Raw genomic sequence first — 22150 nt, forward strand, 5'->3', positions numbered from 1 at the left:
TGACGAGTCGTAGTTTCGGCCAAAATGTGCATTCTTGCGTATTTTGTAACCAAACTACTCGTGGGCATCAAAGCCGTTTGTTTTGATGCCAAACCTGTTTTCTAAACTTAGTTAAGCATGTTCTAACATGCTTAGCTCGTCACTTTTAGTTTAGTGCTTATATAGGGTCGTAAGGTAAGCGATTTAAACCATCGCTTATACTTTCGAACCCGACCCATTTGGTCGGTCATTAGGACCCGACCAAACACATTAGGTGACCATAGCTATAACCTTCCGAGGTTATACCGTGTGGTCGCAATGTTAGGCGTTCCGAACGCGTTCTACGCGAACGACGCGTTAGGGTAGCATAAGCTACCTAAACGGGTCGTGATGGACCGTAAGCACTTAGATTAAGTTTCATTTTGGTATGTAGGCTTTGTTAAACCATATTACACGAGTCTCCATACTCGCTTGGTTTACGAACCCGCGTACTGTCCGATCCTTCCGATTTGGTCCGGTATATTAACATAGCTACCTATTAGGTGCCGTTGATATCCCGTGATCTTTCGCATTATCCGGTTATTATACAAGAACTCAAAGCAACCTCAGGTGAGTACATAGAACCCCATCTTTTACTGTTTTCCAAACTGTTTTGGGGTGAAACACATGTGCCTATCTGTTACATTCATGCTTTTTCATGTTTTCACATCATATGCCTGCTATGTTGTTAGTACATTATAGTACACGTTTTCATTACATTTTATGCTATGTATGCCCATTGTGTGCGTACTTAGTACATTGATTTACACAACATTTTTGCTGCATATGTTTACTCAGCATATGGGCACATCGATTTACATGAACATTTCTGTTGCATATGTTTACTCAGCATATGGACACATTGATTTACATGAACATTTCTGTTGCATATGTTTACTCAGCATATGGACACATTGATTTACATAAACATTTCTGCTGCATATGTTTACTCAGCATATGGGCACATTGATTTACATAAACATTTCTGCTTCGTATGTTTACTTAGCATACTTAGTACAATTGTTTACATCACATGCCTTCATTTTGTTATGACATTTGGTTTGTTTAACATGGGACAATACATTCATTAACATTAGCTACGCCGTTCGTTAGTAGGTAGTGGTACCATAGGAATTGACAACTCCCATTCCTGAAGTCCTGGGTTTGATAGGACTGGAAGGAATGACCGAATTCGATATACATAACTTAGATAAACCTTTAATTTGTTTAAGGGTTTATCGCCGCAGTCTCAAGGCTTGGATGTATGCATAGTTTACAATACCACATAAATGTTAATATCAATAGAGCATGCATTTTCCGCAGAACATAACGTTGATTTAAACCACGTTTTACCTCAACGACTTGTTTTGTGCATATGGTTTAAGTTGATACATTTCGCTTACCATACATGATACATTTTGGGATTACACATTTCATGATTTACATTGAACATAAACACGTCGACATTGACATATACATTTGGTGGTTTACACTTGAACATAAACACTTGACATGGATTACAATAACACTTGACATTTGGTTTACACATGAACAATTTACATGGTGGATTGGTTTGGGTAAATGATTTAAGTAACGTGGCGTATGTAATATGATACAAACATGGTGGATACGCCGCTGGTACTTCCTATATATAAATGTTTGTATAATATTACATATCGTGGCGTTATCTAAGTCATTTCAGTTTAGACACATTACACTTTACATAAGTAACATATTCTTCACAAGACATTATTTTCACAAACAACTTATCTTATTCAACTCATTTTACTTGGTTATTCGTTTAACCTTGCACTTATCTATACATATCGTTTGATGTTATCATTTTTCAAATGATTTACAAAGCAAAACAAATTACAAGGTTCATGACTGACTGTTATTAAACATTCTTTAAAACTCAAGTCATGAATCCCATTTTCACAAAACCTATGTATCTCACAGGCATTTTTATGCTGACGTACCTACTTTCACATGTGTTTTCAGGAGCTATTCCATAGGACGATGATCATGATTCTAGGGCGGACCTGTGCCTTAGAGCCTAAAAACGAAGCTAGAATAGTTTAATTATGTTATAAACCTTGTATTTTCCTGTTTTGAAACAATGGAACACTCTTGTCAATAAATAAAATGTAACTTTAATTTCCATGGTTGTATAACAATTAATTCTGTCCACGACACTCCCCGGCGTTTCCGCCGCGGTTGCATGTTATACGCGGTCGGGGTGTGACAGAAGAGTTGGTATCAGAGCCATTGGTTATAGGGAATTAGGTTATTAGTAATGCTTTGACCTAGACTATAACTTTCTAGGACCCTAACACAAGTTATCTTGTGTTTAGAGTTTAAAACATGCACATCACCTATCCTTAGGTGATAACCACAACGGGAACTTCGGTTCCGAATCCGCTTTGAAAATTAATCATCTGTTCTAGGATGATTGATTACTAGGTTTTGAACCCTCTATTATAAGGTTTTGAACCCCTTTGGATTTTCAAAAATCCCGTCAAAGTGTTGGGTTAATAGTGTGAACACGTGCGAACTGGAAGGGTGAATGCCTGTACCCTGAGTTTTCTGTCTAAGGCTAGAGTGTTCGTACAAATCCACATAATCGGACCAGTCACTCTTACCTGGGAACTCTTGGGGTGAGTGTTCACTTATAGGCGAGCATGTCTTCGCGATACACAAATTCTGACCCATTTACTTTGACTAGACATTTCACGTCGCTTATTTACTTTGCGATGCATAACCGCCATCTTTGCTTTTGATTGCTTTTGCTTCATCTCATTCTCCTCATCCAATCATCTCACTCGTTTCATTTCATGTTTTTCTCTTCTAGAATGCCTCCTCGACGCGACAACCAGATAGCTACTGCCGAGTTGGCAGAGATCATTGCGCAGCAGATGGCTGCTCAATTTCCGAATCTCTTTACTCAATGGAACCAGGCCAACAACAACAATGGTACATGCAAATACAAGGATTTTAACCAGGCTAAGCCACTCAAGTTTAGTGGTTCTGAAGGAGCAACTGGGCTTCTTCAGTGGTTCGAGAGCATCGAGAACACTTTTCGCCATGTGCAGTGTCCGGATAATCGCAAAGTCGAGTTTTCATCAAGCGTGTTTCAGAAGAGGGCTCTAACATGGTGGAATGGGGTTATGAGAGATCAAGGTGCAGAAGTTGCTTTAGCTCAGACATGGGCTCAACTGAGAGCTCTTATGATGAGGGAGTTTTGTCCTCGTCATGAGCAACGAGCATTGGAGAAGGAATTTGATGTGTTGAAGCAAGATAGTGGCGAGCACAGGGCTTATACAGATAGGTTTGAGGAGCTGAGTCTTCTTTGCCCGAATATGGTTACCCCACTCGATAAGGCCATCGAAAGATACATCGACGGCCTACCTGACTCAGTACAAGACATCCTTACTGGTAGCAACCCTACCACACTTCGTCAGGCGATCGAGTTATCAGCAACGTTGACTGAGTCGCAGATCCGAAAGAATAAACTACACAGGAAGGGTGACAAGGGCAAGAAGCAGTCGGCTGACAAGGAGGATAGTAAGAAAGATCAGAACAAGAAGGGAAAGGACTCTGGTTCCTCAAAGAGGTCAAAGAAGCGTAAGGCTTCCCAAAATTTTGCTGTCACTGCCCAAGCAAACCAGGCAGCTCCCAACCAGCCTCCAGCAAAGAAACCCTACTCAGGAAGTGCACCTTTGTGCAATCGATGCAACAGTCACCACCAGCCACAATATCAGTGCCGTTTCTGTACTAACTGTGGGAAGTCGGGTCATCTTGCCGATGTTTGTCGGTTTGCTCAGAACCGCGCAGTCCAGAACCCTGCCCAACAGGTTGCTCAACAACAGGGTCAGGCTGCACGACCAAACTACCCACCAGGTGCTTGTTATAATTGTGGGGATCTGACCCACTACAGAAATCGGTGTCCAAGGCTAGCCAACCAGAACCAGAATGCAAACCAAAATCAGCCACAGGCTCGAGGTCGAGCCTTTAACATGAATGCACAAGAAGCACAAGCAGACAACGAAGTGGTGAACGGTACGTTCTTTATTAATAATCAGCCAGCATCTGTTCTTTTTGATTCGGGTGCCGACAAGAGTTTCGTGTCATTGTCTTTCGAGACAATGCTTCGCGTGTCTAGAACGAAACTAGGTAAACCTTTGACAGTAGAGGTTGCCAATGGTGAACCCATTGTTCTAAATTCTGTTCTGCGCAACTGCCAGTTAAACCTTAACGACCATATTTTTCCTATTGACCTCACGCCAATGCAACTTGGAAGCTTCGACGTTATAGTGGGAATGGATTGGTTATCCAAGCATCACGCAGAGATAATTTGTTCTGAGAAGATTATTCGTGTACCGCTGTCAACAGGCGAGATCCTACAAGTTCGTGGTGAGAAGCCTGCCGGTGGTCTCAAACTCATGTCTTGTTTTAAAGCACGGAAGTATCTGCGAAAGCACTATGTGGCTTTCTTAGCACATGTTACAGCAGATAAAGGCAAGGGTAAGCCTATTTCAGACATTCCTGTCGTTCGGGATTATTCCGAAGTATTCCCTGAAGAATTACCTGGTCTACCTCCAGCACGCCAAGTCGAGTTCCGTATTGATCTCGTACCTGGTGCAAACCCCATTGCCAGAGCTCCATACCGTCTTGCACCATCAGAGATGCAAGAGTTATCTAAGCAGCTTCAGGAGCTCTCCGACAAAGGTTTTATCCGTCCTAGCTTTTCACCCTGGGGTGCTCCCGTTCTATTTGTAAAGAAGAAGGATGGATCTTTTAGGATGTGTATCGATTATCGTGAGCTTAACAAGCTTACCATCAAGAATCGATATCCCCTACCTCGCATTGATGATCTTTTTGATCAATTGCAAGGCGCTTCTTATTTTTCAAAGATCGATCTACGATCTGGATATCATCAGCTTCGTGTACATGAAGAAGACATTCCCAAGACAGCGTTCCGTACTCGTTATGGACATTATGAGTTCACAGTCATGCCATTCGGTTTGACTAATGCTCCTGCTGTTTTCATGGACTTAATGAATAGGGTCTGCAAACCTTACTTAGATAAGTTCATCATCGTTTTTATTGATGACATTTTGATATATTCTAAGACGCGAGCTGATCATGAGCAACATCTTCGTCTTACATTGGAACTCCTAAAGAAAGAACAACTTTTCGCCAAATTCTCCAAGTGTGAATTCTGGCTTAAAGAGGTTCAATTTTTAGGACATATTGTCAACGAACAAGGTATTCATGTAGATCCCTCCAAGATCAGTGCGATTAAGGATTGGGATACACCTACTACCCCTACTGAAGTTCGTTCTTTTCTTGGTCTAGCGGGTTATTACCGCCGCTTCATTGAAAACTTCTCAAAGATTGCGGTTCCTCTAACCGCTCTAACTCAGAAGAACAAGCCATTTGAATGGGGAGTCAAACAAGAGGAAGCGTTTCAGACTTTGAAACAAAAGCTTTGCGACGCACCTGTCCTAACATTGCCTGAGGGCAATGATGATTTCGTCGTTTATTGCGATGCGTCTAAATTGGGCCTAGGCTGCGTCCTGATGCAAAGAAACAAAGTCATAGCATACGCATCAAGGCAGTTGAAGATACATGAGAAGAACTACACCACTCATGATCTTGAGTTGGGTGCAGTTGTCTTCGCTCTCAAAATCTGGAGACACTATTTGTACGGCACAAAATGTGTGGTTTTCACAGACCACAAAAGTCTTCAACATATCTTCAACCAGAAAGAACTCAACATGAGACAACGACGTTGGGTTGAACTTCTAAACGACTACGACTGCGAGATTCACTACCATCCTGGTAAGGCGAATGTCGTAGCCGATGCTTTAAGTCGCAAGGAACGTACTAAGCTTCATTGTGTACGTGTCCAATCTGTTATTCAAACCGATATCCAAGCCCGTATTTCTCAGGCTCAACAAACTTGTGTTTCACAAGGTTTAATGGATAAGGAGTTTCCTTATCACATAACACCTGCTCTTGAACTGAAGGACAATGGATCGTACTATTTCATGGACCGTTTGTGGGTCCCAAGCCAAGATGATCTTCGTACCTTGCTTATGGATGAAGCCCATAAGTCTCGTTATTCTATTCATCCTGGCTCAGATAAGATGTATAAGGATCTTCGTACTCAGTATTGGTGGCCTGGTATGAAGAAAGACATTGCCTTATACGTATCCAAATGCCTGACTTGTCTTAAGGTTAAGGCAGAACATCAGCGTCCTTCTGGTCTATTGGAGCAACCAGAGATCCCAGTTTGGAAATGGGAAAACATTACGATGGATCTCATTACTAAACTCCCGCGCACAAAGAAAGGTCATGATGCCATCTGGGTAATCGTTGATCGTCTTACCAAGTCAGCACATTTCTTGCCAATCCGTGAGGATTATTCAGCTGACAGACTTGCTCAAATCTACGTGGATGAAATTGTAACTAGACATGGTGTTCCTTTGAGCATCATTTCTGACAGAGATGCTCGTTTCACTTCTCATTTTTGGAGAACCATGCAATCTGCTATGGGGTCCCAACTTAATCTGAGCACGGCCTATCATCCGCAAACGGATGGTCAATCTGAAAGAACAATCCAGACACTGGAGGATATGCTTAGAGCTTGTGTGATCGACTTTGGTGGTAGTTGGGATTCACATCTTCCGTTGATTGAATTCTCCTACAACAACAGTTATCACTCCAGCATCAACATGGCTCCTTTCGAGGCTCTCTATGGTCGAAAATGTCGTTCACCAGTCTGCTGGAATGAGATTGGCGAGGCTCAGCTTACTGGACCTGCCCTCATTTTAGAGACAACAGAAAAGGTAAAGAAAGTTCGTGATAACCTTCAGACAGCTAGAAACCGTCAGAAGAGTTACGCGGACCTAAAACGCAAACCCTTGGATTTTCAAGTCGGTGATCGTGTATTACTTAAGGTCGCACCTTGGAAAGGTGTGATCAGATTTGGAAAGAAAGGAAAACTTGCACCTAGATATGTTGGACCATTCAAGATCGTCGAAAGAATCGGTAAGGTAGCCTACAGACTTGAGTTACCTCCTGAACTTGGAAATGTTCATCCAACCTTTCACGTGTCCAATCTCAAGAGGTGTTTAGCTGATGAAAACCTCCACATACCGCTTGACGAAATTAGTGTTGATAAAACACTGAAGTTTGTTGAGAAACCGGTAGAAATCATGGAACGTGAAGTCAAGTGGCTTAAATGCAAGCGCATTCCTTTGGTCAAGGTTCGTTGGGAATCTAAGCGTGGACCCGAGTTTACTTGGGAACGTGAAGATCAAATGAAGGCAAAATATCCGCAACTTTTTCAATCAGTTTCCTCTAAATAAATTTCGGGACGAAATTTCCACAAGTAGGGGAGACTGTAACATCTGTGCTTGTAATCATTGTGAACAGTTCAATTATCAATAAAATAATGTTATTTGATCCCAATGCTTGTTTCATTGTGTTTTACATTTTTCGTGTTTTGACTTTTGTTCAATTCCAAACTCTACATCGCTTTCTGGAGAATTATACGCAAACTGATGCGAAAACGTACTCAGTTTAATGCGACAAATACTCCGGAACATCAACATATACTCAACATACCTTAAATAACCTTTACATAACTTAGAAATAAGTTTTGAAGGCTTTGGTATGGCAAAAACAAACTTTTGGATGATTCAGGGACTAAAAGTGTCAAAAAGTGCATAAGTTTGCACTTTCGCGCATAACTTACGTTCTGAATACATCCGGACATCCAAAAATTTATGTAAGCATCCTTATATTATGCCTTAGTGTTTGGCATGAGAAAAATCCATTCGTCGCGTCATTTGGATCGTCTTTTACGCTTATGCGCATTCCGTCGTAATTAAGCGAACATCGCGATCGTACGGCCAAACGAACCGACATCCGGAATATTTTTGAGCATATTTCAAGTCCCCTACACTTTAACTTCATCTTAGAGCCTTGAAATGAGGTTAACGGGGCTTAAACGTGCCAAAAATGGGCCAAAATACGTGTTTCTGAAGTGCAGGGACCAAAATTGAAAATTCTGGTCTGGGAACCTTAGGCGGGGCGCGTAAGGATTTGCCAAATCCTTACGCGGGGCGCGTGAACATGTCTGACAGAAAGATTTTTGCAATAAATGCAGAATCTGGCCTTTCGTTCGATCAAAGGGCAATGCCTCTTCACCCAATGAAGGGCCAAAGGCCAAGTTCACTGAACTTATCCACTAGACACATGTACGCACGAGATCAAAGCACGATATTCGATAAAACGATCCTAACGGTTCCACTTTTCCTATAAATACCCCCCCCCCCTTTTGTGTAAAAACCCACAAATCAGATCTAAATGCTCTAAGTTGATGCTTTTGCTTCATACCTGAGCTATTGGATCTTGATTAGCACTCGGGGACCCTCCGTAAGTCTCCTTTCGCTCTTTTATTCGCTTTTCGAGTCCGAAAGTCAACGTTTTGTTGACTTTCTGCATTGACCAGCCTATGGTCGATACGAAGTTCATAGAACTTCATAACGTGAGCGTGATCACGATGGTTATGGTCCATAGTGACCATACCTACTGATCACCACGTTATCTAGGCTCAGTGACGAGTCGTAGTTTCGGCCAAAATGTGCATTCTTGCGTATTTTGTAACCAAACTACTCGTGGGCATCAAAGCCGTTTGTTTTGATGCCAAACCTGTTTTCTAAACTTAGTTAAGCATGTTCTAACATGCTTAGCTCGTCACTTTTAGTTTAGTGCTTATATAGGGTCGTAAGGTAAGCGATTTAAACCATCGCTTATACTTTCGAACCCGACCCATTTGGTCGGTCATTAGGACCCGACCAAACACATTAGGTGACCATAGCTATAACCTTCCGAGGTTATACCGTGTGGTCGCAATGTTAGGCGTTCCGAACGCGTTCTACGCGAACGACGCGTTAGGGTAGCATAAGCTACCTAAACGGGTCGTGATGGACCGTAAGCACTTAGATTAAGTTTCATTTTGGTATGTAGGCTTTGTTAAACCATATTACACGAGTCTCCATACTCGCTTGGTTTACGAACCCGCGTACTGTCCGATCCTTCCGATTTGGTCCGGTATATTAACATAGCTACCTATTAGGTGCCGTTGATATCCCGTGATCTTTCGCATTATCCGGTTATTATACAAGAACTCAAAGCAACCTCAGGTGAGTACATAGAACCCCATCTTTTACTGTTTTCCAAACTGTTTTGGGGTGAAACACATGTGCCTATCTGTTACATTCATGCTTTTTCATGTTTTCACATCATATGCCTGCTATGTTGTTAGTACATTATAGTACACGTTTTCATTACATTTTATGCTATGTATGCCCATTGTGTGCGTACTTAGTACATTGATTTACACAACATTTTTGCTGCATATGTTTACTCAGCATATGGGCACATCGATTTACATGAACATTTCTGTTGCATATGTTTACTCAGCATATGGACACATTGATTTACATGAACATTTCTGTTGCATATGTTTACTCAGCATATGGACACATTGATTTACATAAACATTTCTGCTGCATATGTTTACTCAGCATATGGGCACATTGATTTACATAAACATTTCTGCTTCGTATGTTTACTTAGCATACTTAGTACAATTGTTTACATCACATGCCTTCATTTTGTTATGACATTTGGTTTGTTTAACATGGGACAATACATTCATTAACATTAGCTACGCCGTTCGTTAGTAGGTAGTGGTACCATAGGAATTGACAACTCCCATTCCTGAAGTCCTGGGTTTGATAGGACTGGAAGGAATGACCGAATTCGATATACATAACTTAGATAAACCTTTAATTTGTTTAAGGGTTTATCGCCGCAGTCTCAAGGCTTGGATGTATGCATAGTTTACAATACCACATAAATGTTAATATCAATAGAGCATGCATTTTCCGCAGAACATAACGTTGATTTAAACCACGTTTTACCTCAACGACTTGTTTTGTGCATATGGTTTAAGTTGATACATTTCGCTTACCATACATGATACATTTTGGGATTACACATTTCATGATTTACATTGAACATAAACACGTCGACATTGACATATACATTTGGTGGTTTACACTTGAACATAAACACTTGACATGGATTACAATAACACTTGACATTTGGTTTACACATGAACAATTTACATGGTGGATTGGTTTGGGTAAATGATTTAAGTAACGTGGCGTATGTAATATGATACAAACATGGTGGATACGCCGCTGGTACTTCCTATATATAAATGTTTGTATAATATTACATATCGTGGCGTTATCTAAGTCATTTCAGTTTAGACACATTACACTTTACATAAGTAACATATTCTTCACAAGACATTATTTTCACAAACAACTTATCTTATTCAACTCATTTTACTTGGTTATTCGTTTAACCTTGCACTTATCTATACATATCGTTTGATGTTATCATTTTTCAAATGATTTACAAAGCAAAACAAATTACAAGGTTCATGACTGACTGTTATTAAACATTCTTTAAAACTCAAGTCATGAATCCCATTTTCACAAAACCTATGTATCTCACAGGCATTTTTATGCTGACGTACCTACTTTCACATGTGTTTTCAGGAGCTATTCCATAGGACGATGATCATGATTCTAGGGCGGACCTGTGCCTTAGAGCCTAAAAACGAAGCTAGAATAGTTTAATTATGTTATAAACCTTGTATTTTCCTGTTTTGAAACAATGGAACACTCTTGTCAATAAATAAAATGTAACTTTAATTTCCATGGTTGTATAACAATTAATTCTGTCCACGACACTCCCCGGCGTTTCCGCCGCGGTTGCATGTTATACGCGGTCGGGGTGTGACATATATATACCCTAGGAGCGAAATCATTTGTAACTTTCGTAACTCTGGTACTGAAGTGCTGCCGACGTGTCGTTTGATCTGCAATCGTGTCAAATCAATAGAACAAGACAATTAGAAGTGAATCAAGCTGTTTTACAAGTCAATTCATTAGTTTACGCCTCTTGAATTGATTAGAACTCTTCTGATAGACTCGTTTGGGTCCCAAAACGATCCTACATGATTAAATATCTTTTGTTAATTTTATATTAAAACCGGGAAATAAAAGCATGTGCTAGATGATTACTAGAGAATATCAAGAGCACGGAGAGTGTTGCTTTGGATTTCCGAATCTACTTGGGATGAATTATAGTTATATTATTAGAAACTGGTGAGGTTAATTAACTCAAAGACATGTCTCCTAGCTAAGCTTACCGATAAATTTTTATTAGATTTACAAAATGTGACTTTAAGGTTAAAATAGAATTAAAGCAGATTAAAGATAATTTATTGCCCAACCTTAGAGAAATGTTCTTTTTAAGGAACAATCCCATAATCTTGGGTTAATTACATCCACTCTTCTTTCTTTTATATCATTCCCATGGCTTGCGATCCTCTATTTAGCATACCTTTGTCTCAGTTCAAAGGTAGCAATGATATATCAACGTGCTCCCCATGGGTGCTAGTGACACTTGTGATTAATTAGGATGATTGATCTTTATTTAATGGGTGGTGTTATAATAATAAAATATATAAAAAGATGTATAGTATTTTAATATGGGTTCACCAACTCTTGGAGCGCACCAAGTCTAACATATAGATCATGTCAGACGAGTCACAAGACCATGTTTTGGCTAATCATTGAGGCCTAGCATATAGACCTTGCAGGCCAACAACAATATTCTTGATAAACAAGGGTTGATCACAAGATGTGTTTTCACAAATGGGTCAACCACTTCTCTAAGATTGGATTTCCGTTATTAGTATATGGCTTGTTACACACCATGGTACTAATAAGCTTCACCTACTTTAGTTATCAAGAACTCCCACAAGATCAAAGGCCAAAACAATCACAAGCTTTTTAACGAATTATTAAAGACACAGAACACCTCTTTACCAATGATTAAATGTTTAATTCATACCAAGCTTCACCTTCAACCCAAGAAACACAAAAGGTTTAGCCAATAATTGACATAAGTTGTCCAGAAACAATGGTCATAAAGTGGATCATGATGGATCAAGTATAATGAGATCAAACAACTTGAAGAAAGGTTTGTTGATTACAAGTTTTCACTCTTTCTCTCTCTATCTCTCTCTCAGACTAAGCTATTACAAGTGTTGTCTAGCGTGATCTGAAACTCCTTTATGGCATCTCAAGATTAGAGAGTAAGTGTGTGAAATTGAAGAGGAGTAGGTGAAATGGGATGGTTAAAATGGGCAGCTAAGGCCCTCTATTTATAGGCTGGAAAAGGTCAGGTGAGCACGAGTGTGCCTCGGGGCACAACCGTGGTTGGTGTTGATCCTCGACACTGTTTGTCCTTCTTGTCCTTTTATGGAGTGATCCATTGTAATTTTGTAATAGGCACGGACGTGCATGGGTAGGCATAGTCATGCTTGGACAGGTGTCCCGACAAGGCTTGAACAGGTGGCATTCTTGTCAGTTCTCAAAGCTTCAAGAATTTGTCTCTTCTAGAGCACATGCGTGCATCGGTAGGCACAGCCGTGTCGGTATTCTGTTGGACTTCTGTTGACCATTTCTTGGGTTGACATGTCTAATTTGTGCTTCTTGGTGTTATGCAAGACAGTGCCCATAGCCTGGCATGGTTGTGCATATTTGGCAACTTGCTGATTTCCTTAGAATCTTGGAATTTTACTTCGTTTATGCTCGTTTTTCACTTCTTTTCATCCCGAGACCTTGGAAACAGACATTTGTTAAATAGGAACGATTTATGGGTTATTTATAACTAAAAATTCACTGAAGTACGTAGATTTAGGGGGTAATTGAGTACTAAAAATATTTATAATTGATGGTACATCAGGAAGCCATTCTCTCGCCGAAATATCTTTTAAACAAGATACCACTCAAAAAGAGCGACGAAACTCCATATGAGTTAAGGAGGGGAAGAAAGCCTTCTTACAAATAGTTGAAAGTGTGGGAGTGCCTAACTAAGGTGATTGTACCAGCTCCTAAGGCTCTTATGATAGGACCCAAAACTATTGATTGCATATTCATTGGGTATGTGCATCAAAGTAGTGCCTATCGCTTTCTTGTACATAAGTCCAAGAATCTAGATGTAAACAAGCACATTATCATGGAGGCAAATCCAAACCTTGTATCATACTTGGAAAATGTGTTTCCTTTACTAACAAACACATGCAACCTCAACAACAACGTCTCATGATGTAGATGCAAGTTCATCTACACCAGTTGATGATGTAGTTCATTATAATAGACATGAACGACCTGAGGTTGAAGAGGGTGAGCTTAGATGAAGAAAAAGGCCAAGGGTTGAAAAATCTTTGGGTCAAGACTTCATGAGCTATATGGTTGAGGGTGAGCCTAATACCTACAGCGAAGCGATTGCCTCTACGGGAGGACCTCAATGGAAAGAAGCAACTAAGAATGAAATTTATTCTATATTGAAAAATCATACTTGTAAGTTGGTAGCTCTTCCGCCTGTTTCTAAACCACTTGGGTATCGTATGATATTCAAATGGAAGATGAAAGCTAACGAAAGCATTAATGAATACAAGCCGAGGTTAGTAATTAAAGGATTTAGACAAAAAGAAGGTCTAGATTACTTTGACATTTCTCGCCTATGACACGTATAACCTATATAGATTGGTTCTAGCAATTGCAGCTTTAAGAAATTTGGTAGTTCACCAAATTGATGTAAAACCACTTTTCTAAATGACAATTTAGAAGAAGAAATTTACATGGAACAACCTGAAGGTATTTCTGCCCCATGATAAGAGGGAAAAGTTTGTAAACTTGCCAAGTCTTTAAGTCTTTGTTTGGCTTAAAGCAAGCTCTAAAACAATGGCATCAAAAGTTTGATCATGTCATGGTTGACAATGGTTTCAAAATAAATGATGTGACAAATGTGTCCATTTTAAAGACACGCCAAGAGGTTATGTGATCTTATGTCTTTATGTAGATGATACGGTTATCATTGGGAGTGATGAGAATATGATCAAGTCACTAAAGAAATGTTGAAAGCGAGGTTTGACATGAAAAAATGGGTTTAGCGGATGTGATTCTTGGAGTAAAAATCATTAAAACCCAAAATGGCCTTGTATTAAGTCAATCTCACTATATGGACAAAATCCTAGAAAAAATCAATTCGGGAGACACGACTATAGCTTGAACTCCGATTGATAACACCTGACATCTAAGTAAAAAACAGTGGCGAGGGTGTTGCTCAGCTAGAGTACTCAAGGATAATTGGAAGTTTAATGTATCTAATGACATGTACTAGACCCAACTTAGCATACGCAGTGAGTGGGCTAATAGATATACTAGCAACCCAAGTTTTGAATATTGGAAAAGTACAACAAGGTGCTTAGATACATAAGATACACCAGAGATTAAGGATTGCATTATACCCATCATCCAATAGTCTTCGAATGATACATTGATGTTAACTGGATATTGAATATAAAAGATTACGATCAACAAGTGGATATGTGTTTACACTTGCGGTAGTAGCTATAACTTGAAAGTCATCTAAGCAAACTGTTATAATCCACAATGGAATCTGACTTCGTCGCCTTAGATAAAACCGGAGAAGAGGCGGAGTGGCTACGTCAAATTGTGGAAGATTTTCCAAGATTACCAAAGCCATTGTCGGTAACATACATACATTGTAACAATTAATTAGTGATTGTTAGATCTCAAAGCTCAATGTACAATGGCAAATCAAGGCATATTTTAAGTAGACATAACACGGCATAACAACCAATCTCAGCGAGTGTTATCACAATCGAGTATGTTAAGTTAATAGATAACATTGTAGACCCGTTAACGAAAGGCTTAAGCAAAGATTTAGTTTATAGGTTGTCAAGAGGAATGGGACTAAAGCCCGTAGGAGAATGGAATATGAGGGAAACCTAATCTAGTTGACTGGAGATCCCAAGATCTAAGTTCAATAAGACAATTTAATCATAAACCCAAAGGGAGTCACTGTTGGGGGTGCCCCAAAATTAATAAAAGGAATTAATTATATACTTCCTAGTCCATTCCATTTAGTGATATTGAGGACAACATAAGCATTGTGAGATATGGATTTGGTGAAATCAAATCAACCATGATATTCTTAATGATTCAAGGGAGTCACCTATGTTAGAGAGAAGTGGGCTCGCTTCAAATAGATTTGTAGGGAGGCGCAAATCCTAGAGCTCTCACAGAACAAGGAAAGTGTACCATTACCATAAACGGAAAAGACCTTGAGAGGGTGATTAAACCAGTGAGAGTATTGTGTCAATGTATATTGTCGCTTACACAAATGGGGGTTGTTCAAGGATATCACATCTACAAAACCCTAGTAGGCTAAGTATGCTTCACAAAGGAATGTTCATATGTTACACCTACCTATCCTACAATACTCAACTGCTGAATTTGTATCTTGATATTTGAAAGTAAGAATTGATATCCATTCATGTGGGGAATGTTGGAAAATGGATGGAAAATTGTTATTTTTCATTATGTGTAAATGTGTGTTTTTGCTAAACTTTAGACAAATATATTTTATTTTACTTTGGTAAATATAAGTACTATTTTGTGGGTTTATTATCTACGTTGTAAGAGCTTTACAACGAGCCAAACCACGTCCAAATCAGAGCTAGGATGAATGAGATATCGATGCTCAAATGTAACATTCCAAAAACAGATTTGGTAATTAAACTAACTTAACTAGGGATGAGCTGGTAAAATACCATTAATGGTAAAAGTTACACCAATAACCATTAGGATTTAAGTAAATGAATCTAATGTTAAATAAAAAGTGAATAAATGTTTTTTATAAGATAAAGTTATAAAAGGCCCGGGCTATTGAGACTTAATTTATGTCGGGTTATTACATCCCTGAACTTAGTAAATTGAATTATCATGTTCGTTTGATAGTTAACATGAAGTAGGCAACTAGGAATATTAACCTAGTTTGACATCCCTTATTTATTAATGGGAACAAGAAGGTTTTGGCCTACTAAATAACAAACCAAACCTTAGGGGCTGAAATGGAACACGATTGAAAGTTTCAAGTATAAAAGTTGAAATAAAAATTTTAACACACACATAGTGTGTGTATGTGGAAAGAGATTGAGAGAAAGAGAGAAATAATTCCCTTTTTACACCACTTCAAAAAATTCAGCAAATTGAAGGTGAAATTGAGATGGTAATCCTTGCATGTTTGAAGAATTTGAATCATCTAGCCCTAACAAGCCAATGTATGTTGTAATTCCACGTTTTTTAAGGATGTTATATGAAGAGGAACTTGAATGTGGTGATCTTGAATTGGGTATTGTTGATGGTAGGATGAAATTGATGTTATATTAGTGTTTCTGATCACCATACTTTCTTGTATGTGTGAATTACATAAATGATTTAGAGGTTTGGATACGTGTATATACATTTCTAGAAATGTGTTTTGACATGAAAGATGAACCTATGATTAATTTGTCTAAATGATGAATTAGCTTATGATAATTGAAAGTTTATGTTAATTTGATGCTAATAAGTGTATGAACTTGTTGAGCTAAAGGAAATATGGTAATTTTGGTTGGCAAATTGAGCTAGCATGATGACCTTAAAATGATGTCCACCAAGTTTTCAATAAAATTCCTAAGTGAGTTTTATCGAATTGTTAGTGTATCTATGTATGTCAATTGGCAGTTTGACTTTTTAAATATCAAACTGACCAAAAGTCGGATGGAATGAAAAAATAGGTATAAAAATCTATAAGGGTGATGGTCATGGTATTTGATGACTAATCTAATCTTGTGGATATTATGTGATAGTTTGACTCTTAACAAGCTAGGTGAGTGCTTGGAAAGGAATGGGTCAAAGGCGCGAGAAAGCTTTACCAAGGTAAGTAAAGCTACAGCTCCTAGATTAGAATCACAATTACATGATGGAAAATAAATTGGTGATAAATTGAATTGAGAAGATGAGACACTATGGTATAAACGATAACGAGTGAAATGGGTAAAAATGGTATTGAATCACCTTTGGCGACAACAATAATTTGTTAAAGACAAGACCCCAAGGTGAAAACTATGAAACGGGTCAAAATGGGTAAAACTGTGTTAAATCACATTTTGGTGATAAACAAAGAATTATGAAAAAGAAGACCCTATGGTGAAAACCATGAAACAGATCAAAATGGGTAAAACTATGTTAAATCACATTTTTGTGATAAACAAAGAATTATGAAAAGAAGGCCCCATGGTGGAAACCTTTATGAGCCAAATAGGTAAAATGGTAAGTAATTACATATTGGTAATTAAAAAAATAATTATGAAAAGAAGACCCTATGGTGTAAGACATAATGGGTCAAATGGGTCAAATGATAAGTAAATCGCATGTTGATGATTAAACAAAGGATTGTAGAAGTAAGACCCTATGGTGTAAACCATAACAGGTAAAAAGGACAAACGGGTCATATGGGTCAAATGGTGGGTATTTAACATTTTGTTTTGTTAAGTTCCATACTTATAGGTAAGCATAATGTACGAGAATGCATTGCCATGAATTAGCAAAAAGAATTGGAAGGTATTGATAACGGTTCATTGTTTGACCCTGCCAGGTTTGTGTAATGGGTCATAGTCTCAGTAAAGGCTTATGGTCTGACTAAAGATGGTTGGGCCATAATTGAATAATAGACCACCCCATGTGAAGTATAACTAGTATTTGGGTAAAAGGACCTTAGAGCCCATAATATGCTTATGATGCGAAATTATGATTAAATGAGTTTTAAAATACTATGCCATTGGTAATCTTTATTTTCTTAGGGACATAACTAATCTTAATGGGATAACGGGGTTGGGTAAACTACCTCCAAGAGGTAGATTGATATTGAGTCCTATGATAGAGTTGATCACTCCGGTAACTAAAAAAATTGGAGGCTTGAGCTAAGTGGCCAAAAGTTTTATAATGGGTCATTTAGGTAAAGCACCATACTAGAAGATAATAATGGAATGTTAAGGTTTTGCCTAAAGCAACCAACCCTAATTGGAGTTGTGGTTGATAGAATTGATGAAAAACTTGATAAGAAAATATAAGGCATGAATTAGAATGCATAATGCTTCCTAACGGGTCCGTTTGGTAATAAATACCGAACCGAATAAAGGATGTGAAAGCCTAAAGGACCTAGGTCCGAACAACGGATACGGATAATAGGAAAAGGGTCCCGGCCACGCCACGCCACGTGAGGGACATACATGGCCCCTCCGCGACGCGCGGGGGGTTATCTGTTAACCCATACTCGTAAGTTATTCGCTAAAAAAATATGGGACCTAATCCTAGGAATATTTAACTTATTCGATATAAATGAGATAGAGTATTACATCAAAGTTGGGACATGAACTAATGAAAGCTGAGAAAAAGCTAAAGGGGAAGGAGTGGGAAAAGTGGAACTTGTCCCATATCAGAGGAATGAAGGAAAATGGAGTGGCTTATATATGGAAGCCTTCTTTTCTTCTAGTTCCCTAAGAAACACCTCACACTAGTGGATTTGCAAAGGGTGCAGAGGACCCAACCCGCACTCGCACATGTTCCTGTGCGTGGGTGCAATGTGGCGCTTTGATGGCGCACTTTGCACTTCCATTGTTCAACAGCAGAGATGTTTTAAGTTTGCAACTCGCAATTGGTTAGTCAAACAGTTACAAAATTGAATTCAAAGGCACAATAAAAGGAATTGAAGACATTTAATGCACTTTATATTCGACTTAAATTCGGTCAAAGTTGTTTCATCTCAGTCTACTAAAAACCAACGAGAGGCCTTGGTTTGTAGATACACTTAAACTTACAACATACAGTCTCTAACTCTATGAACCTTTTTTTGGTCATCATCTACGAGGTACACCTTCGGGTTTTCATCTACTCTGGCGGTGCAACTGTCTGGGCTGTTGCGTCCTGAAAACAAACGAGTTCTCCTGGGAGACTCGAAATTTGTTTTAAGGGACCTGTTTCTAACACGATCCTCAGCCAAGAACTTCCAATGTTTTGTTTTTTGTTCTTTCTTTTCTACTTCTTTTCGATTGTAAAAGTATTGTAATTAACCAGTTTCCTATATTACTGTATTGTAATTGTTTAATAAAAGTTTTACTTTTATTTATACGCGAACGGGTTCCTATAACAAATAAGTTTGGTTTACATGTTTATTTTTCTTGTTGTGTTAAACCTCGGGCAAATCTCACATCATTTGTTCATGGGTGACATACTGATACATAAGGAATGACATACCACAAGGAATGACATACCACAAATACACCAATAAATTTTGGGCCTACTAGCTACGAAAGAGAAGGGAACCCCATAGTTAAACATGTTTGGGTGGGAATAACTTATGGCAGGTTATATCCTAGGATGTTTACACTAGGGTAACACAAAATCTCGTAAGCTTCTAACAGATACAACGTATATTGTTGGTTAGTGTAAGGGATCGTTAGTTGGAAATGGCCTTAGAGTGTTTAAGATGTCAGTAAAAGGGTGGATATAAATGCATAGGAATATCTCACATCACCAGTTCACACGAGAAGTACACGAATATATTAAATGTCTGTCTACCTTAAATACTACCAACACATTGTAGGCTAATTGATTCTGGATAAAAGGATAAGTGGATAACCTCACATTTAAGTGCGATTAGGTGGGAAAAGATTTATGATGTTTGATCACCCGATAAGTTTCTACTTAGGTAACCAAAATGAATATGTGAGTTTCTTATGGGCAAAATAAATATCTGACCGCTATTACATAGGACCACGCTAAAATTGGTGACTGATGATAAAAAGGCAAGCCCTAGGGGTGGGGAAGCCGCACCCGGCCAAGGCCCATTTTTCCAAGGAGCCTAAATTTTGATTTTTTTTTCTTTTATATATTTTGTATATAAATATATTGAATATCAATTATAAAAAGAATATGATTTGGCCCAATGGTAAGTACTCTTTTATAGTTGCATCACTACTTGTTTGTTTTGGGTTCGAGTCCCGGTAGTTTTCATTTATACCGTTTCATTTCCTTTTTAATTGTTTTCCATTCCACTTTTTGGTTTTCATCCAGGGTCTGTTTGGTATAGCGTAATGAAATAGATGAGAGAATGGAATTGACGAGGTAATGGAATGGACAAATGAATGAAATGGATCATTACATTTCATAGTCTTGTTTGGTTACCATGCAGGAAAGGAATAAATCATTACCTTGTGTTGATTGGTAGGTAAGAAAAGAGGAATGAACTAAATCAGCGATGGGTGGTGGCGGTGATCGGTGGCGGCTAGTGGCGGTGGTGGTGGTCGGTGGTAGCAGTGGTGGGTGGCGATGGTCGGTGGGTGACGGTTGTTAGCGGTGGCAGCGGCGATGGTCGGGGTTGGCGGTGGTCTGCGGTGGCGGGTGGCGGCTATGGTGGTGGCGACGGGTGGTGGTCGTGGCGACCATGGTGGGTGGTGGTGGCCGACGGTAGCGGGTGGTGGCCGCGGAAGATGGTGGTGGTGGTCAGCGGAGGGTGACGGTAGTGGTCGGGGGTCGGTGGTCGGCGGTGGCGGGTGGCGACGATGGTGGTCGATGGTAGTGTCGACGGGTGGTGGTGGCGGCGACGACGACGACGACGGTGGGTGGTGGTCGACAGTAGCAGGTAGTGGCAGCGGAGGATGGTGGTGGTGGTCGACGGAGGGTGGCGGTAGTGGTCGGGGTGGCGGTGGTCTACGATGGCGGGTGGTAGCGATGGTAGTCGATGGCAGTGGCGACGAGCGGCGGTGGCGGCAGAGGATGGTGGTGGTGGTCGGCGGAGGTTGGTGGCGGGTGGTTACGATGGCAAGTGGTGATGGTGGCAAATGATGGTGGTGATGGGCGGTGTTTGTGATGTAGGGTGAGAGAGGGAATGGAATGGGAAAATCCAGGGGGAGTTGATGGAATGAATATGAGGGAATTGAATGACTTATGGAATGGGTGATTCTATTACGTTGGCCAATCAAACACATTTTTTTCATTTCATCGCAATAGTTCATTCCATTCCACCTCCCATTCTTGTATACCAAACACTACCTCGGACTTTTTTTTTGAACCACAAGGAACGACGTGCCAACCGCCATATGACACCGGGCGTTGTGGACAAGGTTGACTACTTGACCGCCACCAGCCCTTTGGCTTTTTCAGATGCGCGGAAACCCGACCTCCACCTACCCGAACGCACGACAGTGGAATAATCGGTAAAACCTCGCCCCCGTCCTAGACGAACCGGCGACACCCGTATTCGCCCTTCACCTAGGTACCACAGAAAATAATAGGACGAGTGAGAATCCAACCTGAGTCACAAGAAACACCAAATCTACACACAACTCCACCACTACCTCATTTGGTTCATTCAGACTTTTTACATTCACTCCTTTTTATTGTTCTTTTCCACTCTACTTTCTGTTTTGTTAATTTGTTTTTTTTTTCATGTTATTATTCTTAGAAGTAGCTATAGGCTCCTAGTTTTACCATTAATTTCAAATAAGGGACTTATATCCCCAGGGTCTTTTTATATAATGTTAATAAAAAATAGTTTATATATTCATTAGGCTTTTGGCCTTTTTTTACTCGTATGAGACATTTAAATTCTAGATGATAATGATTTTAGTGTTACAAATAAATTTTATGTAATTAGACTTTGTAATTGTACCTAGTAAAATATTATTGTGCAAAAGACGGTCATTCTTGGTCGGCTTTGGCCTTCAAACAACGATTTGAATATGTAAAAATCAACTATTTGAATAGTGTATAGTGTAAACAGTTAGTTTGTTGGTCATATGTTGGTGCGTTGGTCAGTTTAAGCGTTAGTGGTCACTTTAGACGTTGGCTAGCTTTGGACTTTCTTAATTAAACAAACTTTGAAATGGTAGGTGTAGGACATAGAAATTGCTAAATTACATAAATACATATAATGAGTATCTATGACCCGCGTTTTACGGCGGGATCATCAAGCTAGGAAAAAAAACGTGAAAATATGAATCACGCATACGTGTTACGGTGTGTTAACTAGCAAAAATTAGACGGCAAAGTAAAAA

The sequence above is a fragment of the Helianthus annuus genome, chromosome 17, assembly GCF_002127325.2.
Source record: "Helianthus annuus cultivar XRQ/B chromosome 17, HanXRQr2.0-SUNRISE, whole genome shotgun sequence".
Classification (NCBI taxonomy): Eukaryota; Viridiplantae; Streptophyta; class Magnoliopsida; order Asterales; family Asteraceae; genus Helianthus; species Helianthus annuus.